General features: G+C 39.5%; 1 non-coding gene across 1 annotated transcript; it reads right to left on the bottom strand.

Annotated features, from left to right (window-relative positions):
* Nucleotides 1–5,893: 5,893 nt before the first annotated feature.
* TRNAA-UGC lies at nt 5,894–5,965 on the bottom strand. The gene has a single exon. It is a non-coding gene; the product is annotated as a tRNA-Ala (tRNA).
* Nucleotides 5,966–9,125: the final 3,160 nt, after the last annotated feature.

The raw sequence follows: 9,125 nt of genomic DNA, 5'->3' as shown, positions 1-9,125 counted from the left end.
TTGAAGGTACTTGATCAAGAGGACCAGAATATGACTCTGGATAGGCAATAATTTGTTAACTTGAGGATACTGACTTGGACATGGGACACCCTCGCCAGGTCCCAGAGGATGGAGCAAACTTGCTGTTGGGGTGGCTATCAGAAGCCAGGAAAAAGCTATGGTCAATACTTAATGGAAATACCCGATTAGCACTGGAAAACAGTAGAGGAAGGAAAAAAGGCTGTTAGAACTGGGCATGTGAATCTGGAAGATCAGAGTCTTATGATCCAGGGAAGGTCCGAGTGGATATACTATTTGCCAAGGCCATCAGGAATGTGCTGAGAGAAGGGCTCCAGCATCACTAAGGAGTTCAATGCTTATTTTCTTTTGCAAGCCAGGAATGATGGTAGAAAAGGCAGTCATGGAGCTGAACTTATTAATATCCATGAGGATGATGGGGCCTAAAAACAACAGAGATCAGGTTGCAGCACTTAAATGCCAGAACCCATGATACCACAAATACCGTGATGACCAACAAGGTCTGAAGGGCAGCCAAGGGGGCTTGACCCATAGGGAGTCAGAGAAATAAGTTGAGCACAGCATCTCTAGAGGCAAAGTAGACAAGCAACCAACAAAGGTACCACTTAATATCTATAAGTAAAAATTTTTTAAAATAAGATGGAGACGCAAGAGGCTGAGTGTAGTTGACTCAATAAAAAGTCATGATCTCTTGCTTAGACCTGAATCAATTTTCAGATCTGGAATCCAGTGACTGAAGAGATGGACAGGTCCCTAGGAAGAAGACCCCTAAATACCATGGCAATGTATATCCTATGATGATTCTCAAAGTCTTTCCCCTAAAGGACCTAGGGTCTTTGACTTAGGTGACTGTATGGTGAGGAAAGGGTAATAATACGACATTTATAGGACTACTAATCACAGTTGACATTGATACATGGAGACCCTCAGTGTCATCACACTCTCTTCTCCCACTAGACTGGTAACTTAGAAGCCAAATAACAAATAGAATACTGGCTAAAATATGGCTCACAGTGGACTCACTGGGTCTACAAACATACCCGTAGTAATTTTTCCAGTCCCCACAGGCACAACTGAAATTGATATACTTGAAAGTTGGAGTAAGCCCTACATTGGGTCCCTGGTCTGTGAAGTAAGAACTATCAATATTAGGGAAGACCAAATGGAAACCCCTGAAATCACCTGAAAATTATACTAAATCAAAACAATATATTATCATCATGACAGAGGGTATGGTTGAGATCAGTGACACCATTAAAAATCTAGATAAAGAAGATATGGTACATATATACATGGACTACTACTCAGCCATTAAAAAGAATGAAATAGTGCCATTTGCAGTGACATGGACAGACCTAGAGATTATCATACTGAGTGAAGTAAGTCAGACAAAGACAAACACGATACAATATCACTTATATGTGGAATCTAAAAAAAGGGTATAAATGAATTTATCTACAAAACAGAAATAGAGTTACAGATGTACAAAACAAACTTATGGCTACTGGGGGTAAAGGGGGAGGGATAAATTGGGAGATTGGGATTGACATATACATACTACTATATATAATATAAATAACGAATAACGACCTACTGTATAGCACAGGGAACTCTACTCAATATTCTGTAATGGCCTATATGGGAAAAGAATCTAAAAAAGAGTGGATATATGTATATGTGTAACTGATTCACTTTGCTGTACAGCAGAAACTAACACAACATTGTAAATCAACTATAAATTTTATTCCAATAAAAATTTTTAAAATAATAAAAAAATAAAAGGATAGAGGAGTGGTAGCCTTTATATCTCTGTTTAATTTTTCAATCTGGACCCTGCAGAAAATGGATGGATCCTGAAGAATGACTGTATACAATCACAAGTAGTAATCCTGATTGCAGGTACTGTGCTGGACATGATATCTTTGCTAGGACATATTAATAAACCCTCTGATGCATTCCATGCCACCATTGATTTAATGAATGTATTTTTACATTCTAATTAGCAAAGAGTATCAGAAATAATTTTCATTTATGTGGGATCAATAGCATTCATTTATAATGTGTCACGGCTATGTTAATTTTCTTGCACTGTTATAATATAGTCTGAAGAATCTGGACCACCTGGACATCCCATAGAACATCACACTGATCCACTGCATTGATAACATCATGCTGATTTGACAGGGAAGGAAAGAAGTGACAAATAGACTGGAGGTCTTGTTAAGGCACATGTACTCCAGAGGGTGGGAGATAAACCCTATTAAATTTTAGGGACCTGCAACTTCAGTGAAATTTTTACATTTCCAGTGTTCAGGGACATGTTGGGATGTCCCCTCCAAAGCAAAAGACACATTTCTGTATCCATCTTGAATTCCCCATCACAAAGAAGGAAGCACAGCATTTTGTAGCCATCTTTGGATTCTGGAGGCCTAGAATTCCATACCTGGGAGTATTGCTCTACCTTATACACCTTCGGACATGGAAATCTACCAGCTTTGAGTCAGGCCCAAGGACAAAAATGCAGTGGAGCAGGTCTAAGCCACAGTGCCATTATCCTTGTCACTTGAGCCACAAAATTAAATAAACCCTATAGTGTTGAAGATACAAGTACTGGGAAAGGATGCAGTTTGGAGCATATGCTCCAATGGGATATTCACAATATAAGCCCTTGGGATTCTGGAATAAGGCTATGCCATCCATAGAAAAGTATATGACTTTTAAGAAACAACTCCTGGAGTATTACTGGGCTCTGGTAGAAACAGAACACTTGACCATGGGTCACCAAGTAAAGATGCATTCAGAACTGTCCCTTCTGTTGGACTCAACAAATTATACACTCAGACATGCCTAGAAGCAGTCCATCATGGAATGGAAATGTACATCCTGCAATCAACCCAAGCAAGACAAGAGGGCACAAGTAAGCCACATGAACTGGTAGCCTAGAACTTTTGTTACCCAAAAGAGTTGCACCAGTGCCCTTCCTTGGCTTGCAAGGGACTCCTGCATGACTGACTGGAAGAAGAGGAAAACTCCGAACGTGTTTTATGGATGAGTCAGCATGCTATGGGAATGAAAAGCAAAAATGGACAGTGACAACATAGCCACATTCACAGTGGCTAACCTTACAAGATAGAGTAGAGCAAAATCATCCCAAGGGTAAGATGTGCACCTGGTTATCTACTTTGTGTAGAGGGATAAGGGGCCTAAGGTGAGAATATATAGATTCCTGGGTAGGGGTCAATGGACTAGCTTTCTAATCTGGGGCTTGGAAAGACAAAGACTAGAAGACAAAGACAAAGAGGTTTAAGGAAGAAGCATGTGGATAGACATACGGGAGTGGGCATGAAGTATGAAAACATTTATATCACACATTAATGCTCACCAGGAAGTATTCATCACAGAGAGGCACTGAAAACCATGCTGATGAAATGACTCAGTCAGTTGACATTACTGGCCTTTCTCATCAGCCATCCCAGAAGTAGCATAATGGGCATTTGAATGGAGTGTCCATGGTGGCAGACATGGAGGTACATGTGAATCCAACAACATGGACTTCCACTGACATAGCTATTGCTATCTCTGAATGTCCGACCTGTCAGCAACGTAGACCAATGCTGAGCACCTGGCATGACACCATTCCACAGGGAGATCAAATGGCCACATTGTGGCAAGGTGATGACATTGGGCCTATCTATTCTGGAAGGGCCAGCATTTCATTTTCATAAGAACAGATACTCATCCAGACATGAGTTTGCTTTTCTTCTTATAGAATCTTAGCCACTATCTGTGGGCTTATGGAATTCCTGGTCCATAGGCCTGGTATCCCACATACAACATAGCATCTAACCAGAGTATCCACTTCACAGAAAAGGATGTGCAGAAGTGGGCCCATAAAACTGGCCACATCACATACAACACCATCCAGAAACAGCTGGCTGCATAGAACAGTGGAACTACCTTCTAAAGATACAACTAAAGTGCCAGGTCGAAAGAAATCCTCTGAAAGGATGGGATGTCATCCTTTGCAATGCAGTGTACTAGAGTGCATTTATTAAATCAGGGGCCTCTATATGGCACTGTGTCTCCCTTATGAAGGTACATGTATCTGGGAACCAAGGGTTTGGCAGCAAGTTTGGCCTCACACCACCACTCTCAATGACCCACTGGGGAATTGTGTGCTTCCTGTCCTCATCATTCAGGGCTCTGTGGGGTTGGAGGGTCTAGTTCACAAAGGGGCCACACTCTTGCCAGGGGACATAAGTAATGGCAAGCTACGGCTGCCACCAGGACACTTTGTATTCATTATGTCCAAGGACCAGCAGGTAAAAGGAAGAGTCACCATACTGGCATGTACGACTGGTCCTGATCATCAGGCTAAGGCAGGGCTTCTTTTTCCCCACTGAGGCCAAGAGGATTACGTGTGGATCCCAGGTGTTCTCCTGGTGCCTCCTGGTACTCTCTTGCCCCATTGTAACTGTGAATAAACAAGTGCAGCATCCCCAGACTCAGGTCTCAGAGCACTCAAGAATGAAGGTTTGGGTTACATCACCAGGTAAGCCACCAAGACCTGCTAAGAAGATAGCTCAGGGCAACTTGTTCCCCAACCCCACCAAACTGGGCTCAGAATACTTCCAATCCATCAACAGACACTGTTGGATTTCCCTCCAGTAATATTCCTTAAAACCATCTACTTTTCTCATTTCCACTTCTCCACTTTAGTCTAAGCCGTAATCATATCACATTTGGGTCACTTGAAGAGCCTCCTAAATTGTCTCCTTTCTCTTTTCCTGCTGCAGTTCACCTACCCTACAAGAGACAAAGTGACTTAAAAAGAATACATCAAATTTCTTCTATGTGTTTAAAAACTTCCAGTGCTTCCTTACCAATTTTAACACAGAATTCCAACTCCTAACAGGAGCTACAAGATCCTGTATGATCTGGCCCTTACCTCTTTTTCCAACCATATCTGTATGCTCTTCCCCATAACTCATCAACCACTCCAGCCTTGGACTCCTTGATAGTGTTGGAATATGCAATCACTTTTCACCTCACGGTCTTTACACTAGCAGTTCTTTTTGCCTGCAATGGTCTGTTTTTGGATCTTTGCATGGCAGACTTCTGTTCGTCATTCTGGTCTCAGTACAAATACCACACATTCCCTGATGTCTTTCCTGGCAACCCAGTGTAAAGTACTAAAGTAGGTTTCCCCTGTCTCAACAACTCCTGGTTATTCTTTCTGAACACTTTTTTATTATTTGCTTATTTTTGTGTTTTTTTTCTTATTATCTATCTCCTCAAATAGGCTTTAAAATTGATTATATCAAGAATTAATTATGCCTTGTTTACCATTAAATGCCCAGTGCCAAACACAGTACAAGGCACATAGTAGATGCTCAAAAAATATTTTTCTTCCAGTTTTATTGAGATATAATTGACCTACAGCACTGTATAAGTTTAAGGTGTACAGCACAATGGTTTGACTTATATATATCATGAAATGATTATCACAATAAGTTTAGTGAACATCTGGGACTTCCCTGGCCATCCAGTGGTTAAAACTCCGTGCTTCCAATGCAGGGGGCGTGGGTTCCATCCCTGGTTGGGGAACTAAGATCCCACATGCCACACAGTGCGGTCAAAAAAAACCCAAACAAACAAACAAACAAAAAGTTCAGTGAACATCCATCACCTCATATAGATACAACATTAAAGAAGTAGAAAAAACAAATATTTTTCCTTGGATTTTCTCTCTTAATTTTTCGTATATAATGTACAGCAGTGTTAATTATATTTATCTTGATGTAATAATTTTTTAAACTCAGATCTGCACTTGCACGAGCCATATTTTCCAAGAATTAAACAAGGAGAAATCAAGTGGAGATGCTGGGAATCGAACCCAGGACCTCATACATGCAAAGCATGTGCTCTACCACTGAGCTACATCCCCATGTTGATGTAATCATTTTTAATAAACTTTGTCAGTGTATAACCAAAGAAACTTGCCTGAGCCAAACCATTTTACCTTAAAAAAAGCAATATTATGTCATGTGGATGTAATTTTGATACAGGAAATTGTAGAATATCATAGATAGTAGTTCAACTATGGCTTTATAAAAGATATAATATTTTATCCTCCATAGAGGCAGTAAAACCACAATTCACAAAACATTTTCATAGGAAAAGTGACAGCAGGTTATATGGAGAAAACAAAGACAGAGGTATAATGATCCAGGAATCCATTCCTTTACGAGGATCCAATTAAATTATGTATTATTTATATGTTTGATTATAAAAATTATATAAGCTCATTATTGATACTTTAGAATATATATTTATACTATCAGAGATAACAACTTTTCCACGTAGGGTCACTACTTTTCCAGTCTTTCTTTTAGAGTAAACTGGATATACAGTTCTGTATTATTCCGATTTACATTATATAATCAACATTTTCCCACATTTTTCCAAATAAAATTTAAAGGCCTGCATTTTATGCGATCACATGAATGTGCTCTAATTTATTTTATCACATTCCCTGCAGTTAAATGTTTACATTTTTCTATTTTTTCTTATTATACAATAACTCTGAGAGGGTCATCATTATTTTTTAATATATGTCTGTATTTATGATTATTTCCTTATGATATAGTCACCAAAGCATAATTTGTATGTCATACTTTTGAAAATTTTTGAAGGTTGCTATAGATTGCTGTTTCTTTCCATAAGTTTATAAAATTTGTACTAATTTATAATTCTGCCAGCAATATTTGGTTCTTGTTTCATAAAACTTTGTCATCCTTGAGCATCAGTATCTTTTATAATTTAATCGGTAACAAATGGTATATATAACTATTTAGTTTTGTATTTCTTTGATTACAATTTTTAATGTTTATATCATAATTTTAATTTCTAATTTTTTGATGTCTATGGGCATGATTTTTGTTTAGTTCCTACTTTTTAAATCAGCATCTCAGTTTTCTTATTAATATATGAATAGACTTAATTATAAAAAATGCTTTTAAATTTCCAACCAACTATTATATAAAGCAAAAATCCTCTTTCCTAATATGTATCTATTGCTAACACTTTTCTTGATAGTACTGGTTTAATTTTATTTTACTTCATATAACATTTTTTGAGCAATAATGAACATTGAATTGACAAGCCAGGGTTCTCATTGCTGACTCCACCATATCTTTTTGTGTGACCTTGAAAATGTAGACAACAGATTTTATTCTAATGCAGAGACAGCTGGTGCCCACCCATTCATCCATTCACTCATTTATTCATTCTTAAGTCTATTATTTTAATGAGTACCCCATGGAGAGAACCGGGAAATTTTCCATCCCTACGTCTCTCCCAAAGCCGCTGGATGCCTGAAATTTAACCATTAGAGAATCATTTTAGGGACTCTTGATCTGGAGACAGAGCTATCAAGAGGTTTAACTGTAAAAAGTCAAGCAACAGGCAAATAGCTGCCTCCTTCTATCCATTCCATCACATTCTTCCACTGCCTTCCAATACACCAAACAGGGCTTTGGGGAAAATTCCTTCCCTAGGGTTTCTCATCCCTTCTTCTCATTTCACGGCTTTGGATTTATATTGGGAGGATCATGGTGAGGTTTCATTAGATTATTTGGGGGTAAAGGATGGTTGCTTTCCTGACGAGCTGTAGGTAAAGAAGCTCAGGGTACAATTTATTTCATGCTTAGTCATCTCATGAGGTATTGGGGTAGGAGTCCCATTACCTTTCTCTTGAATAAGAGTAGCATCCTCTTCTGGGTTTTAGGTGGGCTTGGGGCCTGGATGCATCTGTCTCAGGGCCAGGACTGGGGTGACAGGATTGGACAGAGCCTGGGTTAGGATGAGGGAAGTGACTGAGTTATTCAAGTGCAGGGTTGGATCCTATATTTATTTAGAATTTTGTCCAACATAGATTTTTCATTGATTTCAAATTTTTAAATATTACATTAGAATAATGTGCATTTTGATTTACTGATTTTTTTTTTTTTTTTTTGGCTGCACCACATGGCGTGCGGGATCCTAGTTCTCTAATCAGGGATCAAACCCAAGCCCTCTTCAGTGGAAGCGCGGAGTCATAACCACTGGACCATCAGGGAAGTCCGATTTACTGATTTTTTTGATGGCTCCTAAAATTCTGTGCCCTCGTTGAGTGCCTCAGTTGCTTGATCGTAATCCTGGCCCTGATTTTATTTCCTAGAGATGGAGGGAGCTTATCATCACCTTCAAGCTCAATATTAACCAAAGCTGGATGACTCCCAAATTCATCCCCAGCTGTCCCTTTTGGAGAAAGTTTTGGCTTCTTTCCATATCCATCTGCTCTGGCACTGGGTGTATTCCACATGTTTGAGCCTATGTCCTGGTCTGTCTATATCCTGTGACAATTCAGCAATTATCTCTCATTTGGCATTCATCTTGGCTGAACAATAAAACAATAGCAAAAGGTACCATGCACTTTGGAGACCTCCACAGACTTCTTTGGTTCAGGAGCTTGGGGTAGGTGGAGTTGGGGACGGTGGGCAGCAGGGCATATTCCTTCAAGGCTCTGAAGCGGCAGGGGCCTGCAGAAGGTACACTATTACAGGGATTCTTAAACCTGGCTACATACTACAATCACCTGAAGAGCTTTCAAAAATACCTACGTCTGGATTCTACCCTCGGCTTTTCATTTGATTGGTCTGGGGTAGAACTGAGGCGCTGGGGTTTTGTAAAGCTCCTCAGATGATATTAATGTGTAACCAAACTCGAAAACCACTGTCTTTCATTACTCAGGGGCCAGCTGAGGCTCACTCTGAAGGGCATGGGAAGCAGATTATTATGGATCTGAAGAATCAAGTGAATAGTTTCTAAGGGTTTGGGTGAAGAAATGTCTTGTACAGCGAAAATTGGTAGCAGTGAGAGGGAGGGTGGGGAGAAAGTTTCAGTATTTCCCTAAGATTTGCTCAGTGCTATGTCCCAATTCATTATGGATGCTGGGAGCTGAATACTCTTTTTCTCACTGAGTGCCCAAACTTTTCAGTTTTGTTTTTGAGGTATAACCCTGGTCTGTGCTTATAATCAGATTTGAAGCTATAGAATCTCACCAA

Source organism: Balaenoptera musculus, chromosome X (genome assembly GCF_009873245.2).
Source record: "Balaenoptera musculus isolate JJ_BM4_2016_0621 chromosome X, mBalMus1.pri.v3, whole genome shotgun sequence".
NCBI lineage: Eukaryota > Metazoa > Chordata > Mammalia > Artiodactyla > Balaenopteridae > Balaenoptera > Balaenoptera musculus.
Note: the sequence above shows the minus strand (reverse complement) of the source record. Positions and strands in the feature narration are given on the sequence as shown.